Below are 15,905 nucleotides of genomic sequence, written 5' to 3'. Positions count from 1 at the left end.
TCATCTGACCCATTCTCGGCGTCAGAATCACTTATTTGTTGCGCTCTAGCGCATTTCCAAGGCCACGCCTGTTCTGCCTGGTGCGGAAAGGCTCTCTTACGCGATCTATGCGCGTGTTCAAGGGTGGCCGGAGGCGCACCAGTCAATTGTTCCTGTGACACAGGAATATTCACAGTAGGAGGTTGCTGAGCTGTGGGGACCGCAGGCTGCACAGACCCTGACACAGGGTGGCCAACCAGTGCTTGCGCAATAGTCTGCGACAGCACAGAGGATATAGAGTCCATTGCAGCAGTGATTGCGGCTGAGACAGAGCGCTGCAGCGCTACTGCCTGGGTGTCAACCCCAATATGGGAATCCCTCCCAGGGGATGAAGGTGCTGAGGCCTCAGGAGTTGGATCGGATAGAGGCATGATAGTAAAAGACGATCTATCCCTATATATATATATAACTGATGGGAGATACTGGCTATACTAGGGCTCAGGTGGGAGTATAGGGCAAATCTAAGTGACCGGAGAGAGGCTAAATAGATGGGCAACTGCACAAGAAACCTAAACAGGGTTAGTCACCCGATACTGAGGTGCGCCGGAGCGAGGCGACTGGATCGCAGGACGGATGCGGTGAAACAAGAATGGCCGCCGAAGTCTCGCGAGACCCGGCGGGAAGAAAACAGAAGACAATTAAAATGGCCGCCGAAATCCCGTGAGAATAAGCGGGAGACGCCCAAAAGGAGAACCAATATGGCCGCCGAGATCTCGCGAGATCACGCGGCCATAGGAGAAAACCGGGGGAGAGAGCGCGGGAAGCGATGCGCCGATGGAGGTAAGACGGAACCTGAAAGAAAATAATATAAGGGTGCACAGTGTAACCGCAAGAAGCGGAACCTCTGGGGGAGAAAACAGAAACAATAACAATAAGAAAATAAACCCCAGCAGATGCGATGGCCGCAGGGAACTAGTCCCAAGCAATGACCAGCACCATAAACGCTAAAAGAAGCGTGCAGATAAACCAAGTGACTATTAAATACAGCAACTACAAATAAAATGCACAATCAGTTTAGACACAAGGAGCTGCCAAAATGAGCACTTATCTTGGTGGCAGCAGCAAAGAAAGAGGAGGATCTATAGGAGGAGCCGTCTGTTATATGGACTGTGAGGGGAGGGTGATGTTACTATGGTTACGTTATGTTATGTAAACTTTTCTTTGCTGCTATTGGTGGACAGTAAAGAAGGAGATAGCAATAGGAGCCTCCGTGTCTTGCTGTAAAACTAAATGATTTTCCTATTCCATGACGTAAAGTCATAGTTTTATTAAAGACACGGAGGCGAGTATTGCTTTCTCCTTCTTTACTGAACCACCAATAGCAGCAAAGAGAAAAAATTTACATACAGGGAACCATAGCAACCAAGGTCCCTCCCCACTGGCCCCTATAATAGGCCGCTCCTCCTCTGTAACTTCCTTTTTCTTTGAAAACTGATGCTGACATCCCGAACATCCCAACAAGAACTCCGAACTTCAAACTGGAACGGAAAGTCCAACGCCCATGTAGCGCAATCAACTAGCCAACCTGGCTAAACTGTAGAAGACATCATCCGGTAACACGGCATCCCATAACGGAAATAACTTCATCCTGGAAAATAAAACAGACCATAGGCCTAGGTGAAACAAACATGTCAGGACATAATGTCCGGAAGCCATCTATGCAACTGACTCAACAGGTGACAAAAGACAGAAGACAATATAAATGGCAAAATATCATGCAAACAATGGCAATGAAACAAACATTAGGACAATAAATACCTAAAACAAAATAACTTAAAAGGTTAATAATACATAGAGGTAATGATACATGACCCCTGTAACAAAAAACCGCAAGAAAAACCCAAGGGAGGGAATAGGGCGGGCAATACTCGCCTCCGTGTCTTTAATAAAACTATGACTTTACGTCATGGAATAGGAAAATCATTTAGTTTTACAGCAAGACACGGAGGCTTCGTATTGCAAGTTCAAAGCCTGTCTATAATAGAAGCAAACAGATTAGATGGAGGGCGAAAATAAAATTCTCTGAATGTGGTAACACTCGACCAATCAGCCAAACGCATGACATCCTCCAATCTGGCCCCCGAAACCGCCAAGGCAGTGGCAGCGGCACTCCGTGCAGAGTGGGCCGTGAAGATAGAAGTGTCGATACCTGCAAGAGACATGACCCACTTGAGCCAACGTGCCAACGTAGGGCTAGAAACAGGACCAAAAGGATGTCGGATTGAAAGAAACAATTGGGAAATGGCGGAGGACCGGTGTGACAAAGTCCTGGATTCGTACTCCTTAAGGCAAGCCACAGGGCACAAGACCGGAGATGAAGGGAAACTAGGATAGGAGATATGTGAGGAACTCCAGTAGGTGGGCTACAGGTGCCGAAATGGGAACCAGGTCCCGTTCCACGCACCCATTAGCCCAAGTTCCCCAGGCTGCCCGGTAAGACTTTCTGGTACCGGGAGCCCATGCGTTATCCAGTAACTGTCTAGTTGCTGCCGAAATGCCCTCGACAGCTCCAGGTGTCCGGAGATCCGGCACGCCAACAAACGTAGGGATCCGTCTAGGAGAAGTGGATGGTGTAGCCCCTGAGGATTGCGTAGGAGATCCAGACGGGTCGGGAGGAGAAGAGGTGCTTCCACCAGGATCCTCATCAGTGAAGGGAACCAGACCTGAGACCCCAAGAACGGGATCACCAACACCACATCCGCCAGGTGACGTTGGACATGGAGGAGAGTCCTCGGAATCCTCGAGAAAGGAGGGAAAGCTTAAAGGCGGGCTACCGACCAATCCTGAAGAAATGCATCCACCGCCACAGCTTCCGGATCTGGACGCCAGCTGAAAAATCGGGCTAGTTGCCTGTTGAGCCGAGAGGCAAAGAGATCGACCGACATCGGGCCCCATATCTCCGAGATTGCTGCGAAGATCTGTGGATCCAACTGCCAGTCGCTGCCATCCATCAGGTAGCGCGAGTTCCAGTCCGCACGAACGTTGCTCAGCCCCGGCAAGTATTCTGCCTGTACCATGAAGTCTCTGGACAGGCAAAACGACCAAAAGTCCTTGGCCAACCGAGCCAGGGTTGCCGAGTGGGTACCTCCCAAACGATTGACATACCGGACCGCCGATATATTGTCCATCCGTAGCCTGATGCACGCGTTGGCGATCCCATTGGAGAAACTCCTCACCGCAAATGAACCAGCCAGTAGTTCCAAGGCATTGATATGGAGGAGGGATTCTTCCGTCGACCAGGCTCCCCCGGTGGAGACCCCATTGCAATGGGCGCCCCAGCCCTGGAGGCTCGCATCCGATTCGATGGTCAATTCTGGCAGAAATCCGAAGATCGCTCTGCCGTTCCACGCCTCCAGATTGGCGATCCACCAACTCAACTCCTCTCGGGCCTCCAAGTCCAGAACCACCACGTCTGCAAAGGAGGCACCGGTCCGAAGATGGGCGATCTTCAGCCGTTGAAGAGCCCGGTAGTGTAACGGGGCCGGAAACACCGCCTGAATCGATGAGGCCAGCAGACCAATGATGCGAGCTAGGTGACGCAATGAGAGGCTGGGGACGAGAAAAGCATGCCTCAACTCCTTGCGGATGGCTCGTAACTTTGTCGCCGGCAGGCTGAGGGACTCCGAGAGCGAGTCCACCATGAATCCCAGGAATTCCATCCTCTGGGATGGGATGAGAGAAGACTTCTCCTTGTTGAGGAGGAACCCGAGATCTGAAAGTAGGTTCGCTGTCCACTGGAGATGTTCCAGTAGTCCCGACCTGGACTCGTGCAGCAGCAAGATGTCGTCCAGGTAGATGATAAGGCGTACGCCCCGTGTCCTCAACCATGACACAACCGGACGTAGCAACTTGGTGAAACACCAAGGGGCCGATGACAGTCCGAATGGTAGACAGGTGAACCTCCAGATTTCTCCTCTCCACCGGAACCGGAGAAGATCCCTGGAATGCAAGGCCACTGGAACCGTTAGATAAGCGTCTTTCAGATCCAGCTTTACCATCCAGTCCCCGGGGACTAACAAGTCCCGAAGGAGGTGGATACCCTCCATTTTGAAATGGCGGTAGCGTACTACCGAATTGAGGGCGCGGAGGTTGATGACAGGTCTCATCTGACCCCCTTTTTTCCTGACAAGGAAGATGTTGCTGACCACCCCTCTCCCAAAAGGGGGGGCTCGCTCTATCGCCTGTTTTTGTCTGAGGGAAATCAGTTCCGTGTCCACCAGAGCGCAATCTGGGCGCGACAAAGATATGGGTGGAGGGGAGGGGATTAGGGAAGTGGAACCCGTGAGTTCTATGTGAAATCCCCTGACCGTGGAAAGTACCCATGGATCTGAGGTGATAAGGCCCCAAGCATGCGAAAAAAGATGGAGTCTGCCCCCTGCACAAGGGACCATAGAATCCCCGATCTGGGGAGGACTTACCCAAGGGTCTGCGGTAGCTTGGATTTCCTCTGAAGGAACGAGACCTCCATTGATTTCCTCTTGTGGAGAAGAAAGGTGACGGGTTACGCTGGTCCTGGAATGACGGTCGCTGACCACCAGAACCTCTGTTCGTGCCATGGGCCTGAAAGTTTGCACGGCCGGAAAGGCAGCCCCTACTACTGCCGGCCCGATGAGAGACCCGTCCCTGAAATACTCTGCGCAAATTAGCTTGGGCCTTGTCAAGTGCGGTAAAAGTACCCACGAAACGGCTCATATCTTTAATGAAAGAGTCTCCAAAGAGGATACCCTGGTCGTCCTTACCCGCCTCCGTGAGCGCTAAATTTGCCAACTTGGGGTCGATCTTAAACAAGATGGCTTTGCGCCTCTCGATTGCCAAGGAGGTATTGGCGTTACCGGCAATACAAATTGCCCTTTGGATCCAACCCCGTAGTTCCTCGGGGTCTATTGGAGAGCCCTCATTTCTAGCTGTTTCAGCCAACTCAAAAATCTTTGCCAGCGGGCCAAAGATATCCAAGACCTTCTCCTGGCAGCTGCGGAGAGCTGAATACAGGCCCTTCTTAGGGTTCCACCAGTTTTGGCCAAGAATTGTGACATCTTGGGGTCAACCATGGGGGTGTCACATACTTTGTTAGGCACAATCGGCCTGGGGCACTCGGCCCTAAGCTTGTTCCGTGTGTCACGGTTAAGAGGGTGGCGTACCCAATGTTCTAAATAGGACCCCACGTGTTCAGTGGGGAGCCATTCCGCCGAGCGCGGGTGATGCAGAGCTTCAGGGTCGAACATGGGTTCGCCTGACGCATCTAGCAGAGCCTCTGCGCGATTAGCGTTAGCAGATGATGCCGTAACTTTGGCAGAGGAGGCCGCAGTAGCGGAAGTAGAAGGACCCTGCACTGGGGTGGCGAGATCCTCCTCTGACCCGTAGTCAAAGTCCGCAATAGCCTCCTCGTCTGAAGCTCCGTCAGAGTCTGCCATTTCAGGTGATTGCGCTCTAGCGCATTTCCATGTCCGCGCCCGTTCTGCCTGGCGGGAAAAGGCTCTTTTCCGTGAACTATGCACTGTCTCTGGGGTGGCATGATGCGCACCAGTCAACGTCTCCTGTGGCACAGGAGGTTCAATGGAGGTAGGCTGCGGAGTGGTGTTATGGTCTGGCAAGGACCTACTAGCTGGCTGGGCGGACAGAGCCTGGGTAATGGTTTGCGACAATATAGTCGACATAGAACCCATGGCCGCCATGATAGCGTCTGATACAGAGCGCTGCAGGGCCAGCGTCTGTGCATCCACATCTGTGGGAATGTGACCCTCAGGGGAGGAGGGGGGCATAATGATAGCAGGAGGATTAGGGGTAGACATGATCCCACAATAACTAACCGAGAATGAAAAAATCCTGGCAAAAGCAAGCGCAAGCTGTAACTAATGGCACCTGTTATGAGCAGTGACCGGAGCTAGGGCAGAGAGCAGGAGCCGCCGACCGCAGGGCACAGGAGCAGATGTAAGCTGGGCCGGAAGTGACGCAGTTACCGGAAGTCCTGCTGTGAAGCCCGCGAAATGCGGTAAGCTATTACCAAACGGCCGCTGAGATCTCGCGAGATCTCGCGGCCGGCCGGGTCACTGAAGGTATACCAAGATGGCCGCCGAGATCTCGCGAGATCTCGCGGCCGTCCTGACCACCGGAGGAGTTCCAGATAGGTGCCGCTGGAGACCGGGATGGAGCTATCGTCTCCCAATGTCCAGGGACGAGGTGAGACTGTTCCGGTGTGTGAGGGGAAGCGCCGCGCCGGCGAACCGAGTTGCCGTAGAGAGCGACAGCTAGCAGCTAAGGGGGGGGGGGGCGTCGGGGAGCGCAAGCAGAGGCACAATAAAGTGCGGGAATAAGCGCAGCTGCAATAAAACGGGACGCAAAGCAAAAGGGGGTAGCGCTGTAAGCGAAACAGGGTTAGTCACCCTGGGTAAAAAGCGCACATATATAAAAGCACAAAGCCATGATAAAATACAAATCACAGATAAAGAAATTTTCAGTGTACTTATCTTGGCAGCAGCAAAGAAAGAGGAAGTTACAGAGGAGGAGCGGCCTATTATAGGGGCCAGTGGGGAGGGACCTTGGTTGCTATGGTTCCCTGTATGTAAATTTTTTCTCTTTGCTGCTATTGGTGGTTCAGTAAAGAAGGAGAAAGCAATACGAAGCCTCCGTGTCTTGCTGTAAAACTCAGGATCAGTACAGGATGAGTAATGTAATGTATGTACACAGTGACTCCACCAGCAGAATAGTGAGTGCAGCTCTGGAGTATAATAGAGGATGTAACTCAGGATCAGTACAGGATAAGTAATGTAATGTATGTACACAGTGACTGCACCAGCAGAATAGTGAGTGCAGCTCTGGAGTATAATACAGGATGTAACTCAGGATCAGTACAGGATAAGTAATGTATGTATGTACACAGTGACTGCACCAGCAGAATAGTGAGTGCAGCTCTGGAGTATAATACAGGATGTAACTCAGGATCAGTACAGGATAAGTAATGTAATGTATGTACACAGTGACTGCACCAGCAGAATAGTGAGTGCAGCTCTGGAGTATAATACAGGATGTAACTCAGGATCAGTACAGGATAAGTAATGTAATGCATGTACACAGTGACTGCACCAGCAGAATAGTGAGTGCAGCTCTGGAGTATAGTACAGGATAAGTAATGTAATGTATGTACACAGTGACTGCACCAGCAGAATAGTGAGTACAACTCTGGAGTATAATACAGGATGTAACTCAGGATCAGTACAGGATAAGTAATGTATGTACACAGTGACTCCACCAGCAGAATAGTGAGTGCAGCTCTGAAGTATAATACAGGATGTAACTCAGTATCAGTACAGGATAAGTAATGTAATGTATGTACACAGTGACTCCTCCAGCAGAATAGTGAGTGCAGCTCTGGGGTATAATACAGGATATAACTCAGGATCAGTACAGGATAAGTAATGTAATGTATGTACACAGTGACTCCACCAGCAGAATAATGAGTGCAGCTCTGGAGTATAATACAGGATGCAACTCAGGATCACTACAGGATAAGTAATGTAATGTATGTACACAGTGACTCCACCAGCAGAATAATGAGTGCAGCTCTGGAGTATAATACAGGATGCAACTCAGGATCAGTACAGGATAAGCAATGTATGTACACAGTGACTGCACCAGCAGAATAGTGAGTGCAGCTCTGGAGTATAATACAGGATGTAATTCAATGAATGGCTGCTCAGGAGTTAACGCAGATGTCTGTGAAGATCGGGGTGTGCCATGTTCGGCAGGTTCCTCAGCACACATTTGGCACTTGGCGTCCATTAGTTGTAAGAGGCATAAGCCGCTCATTGTATGGGGGATCCAGAGACATTCCTAACGTGTGAGTATTGAATCCGCTCACCTGAGAATGTTAGAGCGAGGATTGGGTTTCACATCATTACAGATTCATCTCCATAAATCTTATTGCCTGTCATCCCCTGGGTTCACCTGCGGACGTTCTGCATGGGAGATGAGAATGCACCTCACAAAAAAATAATTCTTAATGCAAATGCAAGTAATGCTGCTGAGTGCCACCAATTATACCGCCACCCCCTGTAATAATGCTGTCCCTGGTACTCACACCACAGTGATATTCTGCAAGAGAGGTGGGAGGGTAACTTCATAGTCTACAGACCAAACATGGCGTGGGTCTGAGCACAAGATGCATCTATGTCTGACTGATTACGACTAAACATGGCGCCAGTCACATGACCTGACACTGTCTGCGGTCCGATGTCACCTTATGGTAGTTTCACTTAGGCTCCCAATAAACACACTAGAAAAAATACCCTCACATTTTATAAACAAATTGCTTCTTAAGTAAAGGGGTATTCCCATCTAGGATATGCCCCCAATGTCAGAGGCGGGACCTGATACTTAGAACAGAGCCCACAAAGTGCCAGAGGGTGCACGCATGCACGGCCGCCCTCCATTTATTCCTATGGGAGAGCGAAAACTAGCCAAGCTTTTTCCATCAGCCCCCAAATGAGCAAATGGAACGGTGGCTGCGCTTGCACAGTGCGCTTCTTACTCATTTCGTAGGGACCTCCGAAAAAACCCGAGCGCATTGCTCGGCTATTTTCGGCGCTTCCATAGGAATGAAAGGAGGGCGGCCGCTACTTTGTGGAGAGAGGTGGGACGCGCATCTATTAGATGGGAAGATCTACAAGATGGGAATAATGTCTTTAAGGCTAGAGCTACACGGCGACATGTGTCACGCTACTTCTTGTCGCTGAAAAGTTGCACAACATTTTGAAAAATGATAGTCAATGGTGTCACGCTACGACATGCGACCTACTGCAACACGACAGTCGCAAGAAATCCATCCAAGTTGGATTTTTGTGCAACGGTCGCGTTGCATTCGCAGCATCTGACACCATTGACTATCATTACAAAAAATGTCACGCGACATGAATGTTGTGCGACACATGTCGCAGTGTAGTTCTTTTCTTTTTGTCGCGCAACAGATGTAGCCCTAGCCTAAGTCTCAGCCTGAACTGTATTTAAAAGGGGTTGTTAAGAATTAAATGAACATGGCTGCTTTCTTCCAGGAAGAGCGCCAAACCTGTCCATGATATTACATCTTAACTCTTTAAACTCTTTAAATTGAAGGGAATAGGGCTGAATTGCAATACCACACTCCACCTGTGAACAGGAGTGGTGATGTTTCTGACAATGGCAGCCATGTTTTTCTAATATTGTACAACCCCTTTAATTTAAAGGAGTATTCCGTTAATAACAAGTTATCCCCATCCATTGGGATTTCTGCTAGATCAGCGGAGAACCCACTGATCACGAGAGTGGGAGTCTCTTTTGAATTCCATTTGAACTGCTGGGACTTTCCTTGAGTCCCTTAGAGTGTGAATGTGCATGCTCCATTATCACCCCATTCGGTTTGGGGCACAGGACCCCCAATCTCATGACCATTGGGGGTCCCACTGCTTGGACTCCACCTATCTTAAAGTTATCCGATAGCTTTTGCTTATTGGAATGCCCTTTTAACTTTCTACGTTCAGGTTAGACTTGGGCTGGAGACCTGAGCTACCACCTGAGACAACCCTTCTAGAATATTCTGGGATAGCACTGAGGGTCACCAGTTCAGGACCCTCATCCATTAAGCAGAGCAGAAAGTGGCTACAAAGATTTCTTGCTCTGGAGGACCCCACATAATCCGGCATCATACAGGCACTGTGTAATGCTCCACTTCACCCGTGGTGGCGCTGCAGGAGAATCAAACACCCCACAGACCTCAGCTGGTGGTCCCAGCAGCAGGAATGTGAATGGTTATAGAGTTCCTTGCGCCATCCTCACCCTGCCGTGAGTGATAATCCGTCTATAGTGATCCCGGAGCTAATGTAAACCGCTTTGGGTTATTTGACCAGCTAACATTAGTAGTTGGCGCTGGTAGTGTAGGCCAAGGTTAATAACCCTGCATTGTTGGGATATTTTAGCATGCAGGTCTGCCGATGGTAGTCTAGTAAAGAAAGAAACCACAATTTGTGATTACACTCCAATGACTAATCCTTTACCCGGATCACAAGCTTTAAGGAGATGCCAAGAAATGCGCCCTGGCATCTTCATTGTACCTGAAGCTTAGAACAGATTTCTATCAAATTCCACAACTATGGGCAAAATGGCATTAATATCTCTAGCAATTAGTTGGGGTGTCCTGCAATTCTATCCTCGGCACGGCAGAAGAATCGAAAATGGTTCTTGTCTCACAGTTTAGGGAATAAGATCAATGAACTTGAGATTTAGTGGATGTTACTGAGACATGGTTCAATGGGAGTAATGACTGGGATATAACAATACCAGGGTTCTCTCTATATAGAAAAGACAGAGAAGGCAAGAAAGGGGGAGGGGTGGGCCTGTATGTGAAAGATAGCATAAAATCTAATTTAATACAAGTTAGCGAGACCAATTTAAAGTCAGTTTGGGTTACTTTGCGGCTTGATAATCTTAAGGTAACTCGTGTAGGTGTGATATATAGACCACCTAGCCAAGTCAAAGAATTAGATGATCTACTAGTTGAGGAAATAGCTAAAATGACATTGCTCCTCATTGAATACCTTAGGGTGTCTTCTTTCCAAAATGGGGTCACATGTGGGGTATTTATACTGCACTGGCATTCTTGGGGCCCTAAAGCGTGAGAAGAAGTCTGGGATCCAAATGTCTAAAAATGCCATCATAAAATGAATGTGGGCCCCTTTGCGCATCAAGGCTGCAAAAAAGTGTCACACATCTGGTATCGCCGTACTCAGGAGAGGTTGGGCAATGTGTTTTGGGGTGTCATTTTACATATACCCATGCTGGGTGAGATAAATATCTTGGTCAAATGCCAACTTTGTATAAAAAATGGGAAAAGTTGTCTTTTGCCGAGATATTTCTCTCACCCAGCATGAGTATATGTAAAAAGACACCCCAAAACACATTGCCCAACTTCTCCTGAATACGGCAATACCACATGTGTGACACTTTTTTGCAGCCTAGGTGGGCAAAGGGGCCCACATTCCAAAGAGCACCTTTAGGATTTCACAGGTCATTTACCTACTTACCACACATTAGGGCCCCTGGAAAATGCCAGGGCAGTATAACTACCCCACAAGTGACCCCATTTTGGAAAGAAGACACCCCAAGGTATTCCGTGAGGGGCATGGCGAGTTCCTAGAATTTTATATTTTTTGTCACAAGTTAGGGGAAAATGCTGATTTTTTTTAATTTATTTTTTTCCTTACAAAGTCTCATATTCCACTAACTTGTGACAAAAAATAAAAACTTCAATGAACTCACTATGCCCATCACGAAATACCTTGGGGTGTCTTCTTTCCAAAATGGGGTCACTTGTGGGGTAGTTATACTGCTCTGGCATTTTAGGGGCCGAATGCGTGAGAAGTGGTTTGAAATCAAAATCTGTAAAAAATGGCCGGTGAAATCCGAAAGGTGCTCTTTGGAATGTGGGCCCCTTTGCCCACCTAGGCTGCAAAAAAGTGTCACACATGTGGTATCGCTGTACTCAGGAGAAGTTGGGCAATGTGTTTTGGGGTGTCATTTTACATATACCCATGCTGGGTGAGAGAAATATCTTGGCAAAAGACAACTTTTCCAATTTTTTTATACAAAGTTGGCATTTTACCAAGATATTTATCTCACCCAGCATGGGTATATGTAAAATGACACCCCAAAACACATTGCCCAACTTCTCCTGAGTACGGAGATACCACATGTGTGACACTTTTTTGCAGCCTAGGTGGGCAAAGGGGCCCACATTCCAAAGAGCACCTTTAGGATTTCACAGGTCATTTACCTACTTACCACACATTAGGGCCCCTGGAAAATGCCAGGGCAGTATAACTACCCCACAAGTGACCCCATTTTGTAAAGAAGACACCCCAAGGTATTCCGTGAGGGGCATGGCGAGTTCCTAGAATTTTTTATTTTTTGTCACAAGTTAGCGGAAAATGATGATTTTTTTTTTTCCTTACAAAGTCTCATATTCCACTAACTTGTGACAAAAAATAAAAACTTCCATGAACTCACTATGCCCATCACGAAATACCTTGGAGTGTCTTCTTTCCAAAATGGGGTCACTTGTGGGGTAGTTATACTGCCCTGGCATTCTAGGGGCCCAAATGTGTGGTAAGAAGTTTGAAATCAAAATGTGTAAAAAATGACCGGTGAAATCCGAAAGGTGCTCTTTGGAATGTGGGCCCCTTTGCCCACCTAGGCTGCAAAAAAGTGTCACACATGTGGTATCGCCGTACTCAGGAGAAGTTGGGCAATGTGTTTTGTGGTGTCATTTTACATATACCCATGCTGGGTGAGAGAAATATCTTGGCAAAAGACAACTTTTCCAATTCTTTTATACAAAGTTGGCATTTGACCAAGATATTTATCTCACCCAGCATGGGTATATGTAAAATGACACCCCAAAACACATTCCCCAACTTCTCCTGAGTACGGAGATACCACATGTGTGACACTTTTTTGCAGCCTAGGTGGGCAAAGGGGCCCACATTCCAAAGAGCACCTTTAGGATTTCACAGGTCATTTTTTACACATTTTGATTTCAAACTTCTTACCACACATTTGGGCCCCTAGAATGCCAGGGCAGTATAACTACCCCACAAGTGACCCCATTTTGGAAAGAAGACACCCCAAGGTATTCGCTGATGGGCATAGTGAGTTCATAGAAGTTTCTATTTTTTGTCACAAGTTAGTGGAATATGAGACTTTGTAAGAAAAAAATATAAAAATCATCATTTTCCACTAACTTGTGACAAAAAATAAAAAGTTCTATGAACTCACTATGCCCATCAGCGAATACCTTAGGGTGTCTACTTTCCGAAATGGGGTCATTTGTGGGGTGTTTGTACTGTCTGGGCATTGTAGAACCTCAGGAAACATGACAGGTGCTCAGAAAGTCAGAGCTGCTTCAAAAAGCGGAAATTCACATTTTTGTACCATAGTTTGTAAACGCTATAACTTTTACCCAAACCATTTTTTTTTTTACCCAAACATTTTTTTTTATAAAAGACATGTAGAACAATAAATTTATAGAAAATTTTTTTTTGCAAAATTTTACAACTGAAAGTGAAAAATGTCATTTTTTTGCAAAAAAATCGTTAAATTTCGATTAATAATTAAAAAAGTAAAAATGTCAGCAGCAATGAAATACCACCAAATGAAAGCTCTATTAGTGAGAAGAAAAGGAGGTAAAATTCATTTGGGTGGTAAGTTGCATGACCGAGCAATAAACGGTGAAAGTAGTGTAGGTCAGAAGTGTAAAAAGTGGCCTGGTCATTAAGGGTGTTTAAGCTATAGTGGCTGAGGTGGTTAACCACTTGCCGCTAAGCTAACGCCGAAAGGCGTCATCTCTGCGGCTCCCCCAGGCTACGCTAACGCCGATTGGCGTCATCTCGCGTGAGCCGAGATTTCCTCTGAACAGGAACGGAAGGTAAGAGAGTGGATCTCCAGCCTGCCAGCGGCGATCGTTCGCTGGCAGGCTGGAGATGCGATTTTTTTAACCCCTAACAGGTATATTAGACGCTGTTTTGATAACAGCGTCTAATATACCTGCTACCTGGTGCTCTGGTGGTCCCCTTTGTTTGGATCGACCACCAGAGGACACAGGTAGCTCAGTAATATGTTGCACCAAGCACCACTACACTACACCCCCCCCTGTCACTTATTAACCCCTTATTCACCCTTGATCACCCCTGATCACCCCATATAGACTCCCTGATCACCCCCCTGTCATTGATTACCCCCCTGTCATTGATCACCCCCCTGTAAAGCTCCATTCAGATGTCCGCATGATTTTTACGGATCCACTGATAGACTGATCGGATCCGCAAAACGCATACGGACGTCTGAATGGAGCCTTACAGGGGCGTGATCAATGACTGTGGTGATCACCCCATATAGACTCCCTGATCACCCCCCTGTCATTGATTACCCCCCTGTAAAGCTCCATTCAGATGTCAGCATGATTTTTACGGATCAACTGATAGACTGATCGGATCCGCAAAACGCATACGGACGTCTGAATGGAGCCTTACAGGGGCGTGATCAATGACTGTGGTGATCACCCCATATAGACTCCCTGATCACCCCCCTGTCATTGATTACCCCCCTGTCATTGATCACCCCCCTGTAAAGCTCCATTCAGATGTCCGCATGATTTTTACGGATCCACTGATAGATGGATCGGATCCGCAAACCGCATACGGACGTCTGAATGGAGCCTTACAGGGGGGGTGATAAATGACTGTGGTGATCACCCCATATAGACTCCCTGATCACCCCCCTGTCATTGATTACCCCCCTGTCATTGATCACCCCCCTGTAAAGCTCCATTCAGATGTCCGCATGATTTTTACGGATCCACTGATAGATGGATCGGATCCGCAAAACGCATACGGACGTCTGAATGGAGCCTTACAGGGGCGTGATCAATGACTGTGGTGATCACCCCATATAGACTCCCTGATCACCCCCCTGTCATTGATTACCCCCCTGTAAAGCTCCATTCAGACGTACGCATGATTTTTACGGATCCACTGATACATGGATCGGATCCGCAAAACGCATACGGACAACTGAATGGAGCCTTACAGGGGGGTGATCAATGACGGAGGTGATCACCCCATATAGACTCCCTGATCACCCCCCTGTCATTGATCACCCCCCCTGTCATTGATCACCCCCCTGTCATTGATCACCCCCCTGTCATTGATCACCCCCCTGTCATTGATCACCCCCCTGTAAGGCTCCATTCAGACATTTTTTTGGCCCAAGTTAGCGGAAATTTTTTTTTTTTTCTTACAAAGTCTCATATTCCACTAACTTGTGTCAAAAAATAAAATCTCACATGAACTCACCATACCCCTCACGGAATCCAAATGCGTAAAATTATTTAGACATTTATATTACAGACTTCTTCTCACGCTTTAGGGCCCCTAGAATGCCAGGGCAGTATAAATACCCCACATGTGACCCATTTCGGAAAGAAGACACCCCAAGGTATTCCATGAGGGGCATATTGAGTCCATGAAAGATTGAAATTTTTGTCCCAAGTTAGCGGAAAGGGAGACATTGTGAGAAAAAATAAATAAATATCAATTTCTGCTAACTTGTGCCAAAAAAAATAAATTTCTATGAACTCGCCATGCCCCTCATTGAATACCTAGGGGTGTCTTCTTTCCAAAATGGGGTCACATGTGGGGTATTTATACTGCCCTGGCATTCCAGGGGTCCTAAAGCGTGAGAAGAAGTCTGGGATCCAAATATCTAAAAATGCCCTCATAAAATGAATGTGGGCCCCTTTGCGCATCTAGGCTGCAAAAAAGTGTCACACATCTGGTATCGCCGTACTCAGGAGAAGTTGGGCAATGTGTTTTGGGGTGTCATTTTACATATACCCATGCTGGGTGAGATAAATATCTTGGTCAAATGCCAACTTTGTATAATAAAATGGGAAAAGTTGTCTTTTGCCGAGATATTTCTCTCACCCAGCATGAGTATATGTAAAAAGACACCCCAAAACACATTGCCCAACTTCTCCTGAATACGGCGATACCACATGTGTGACAGTTTTTTGCAGCCTAGGTGGGCAAAGAGGCCCACATTCCAAAGAGCACCTTTAGGATTTCACAGGTCATTTACCTACTTACCACACATTAGGGCCCCTGGAAAATGCCAGGGCAGTATAACTACCCCACAAGTGACCCCATTTTGGAAAGAAGACACCCCAAGGTATTCCGTGAGGGGCATGGCGAGTTCCTAGACTTTTATATTTTTTGTCACAAGTTAGCGGAAAATGATGATTTTTTTATTTTTATTTTTATTTTTTTCCCTTACAAAGTCTCATATTC

Source organism: Bufo bufo, chromosome 4 (assembly GCF_905171765.1).
Source record: "Bufo bufo chromosome 4, aBufBuf1.1, whole genome shotgun sequence".
NCBI lineage: Eukaryota > Metazoa > Chordata > Amphibia > Anura > Bufonidae > Bufo > Bufo bufo.
Note: the sequence above shows the minus strand (reverse complement) of the source record.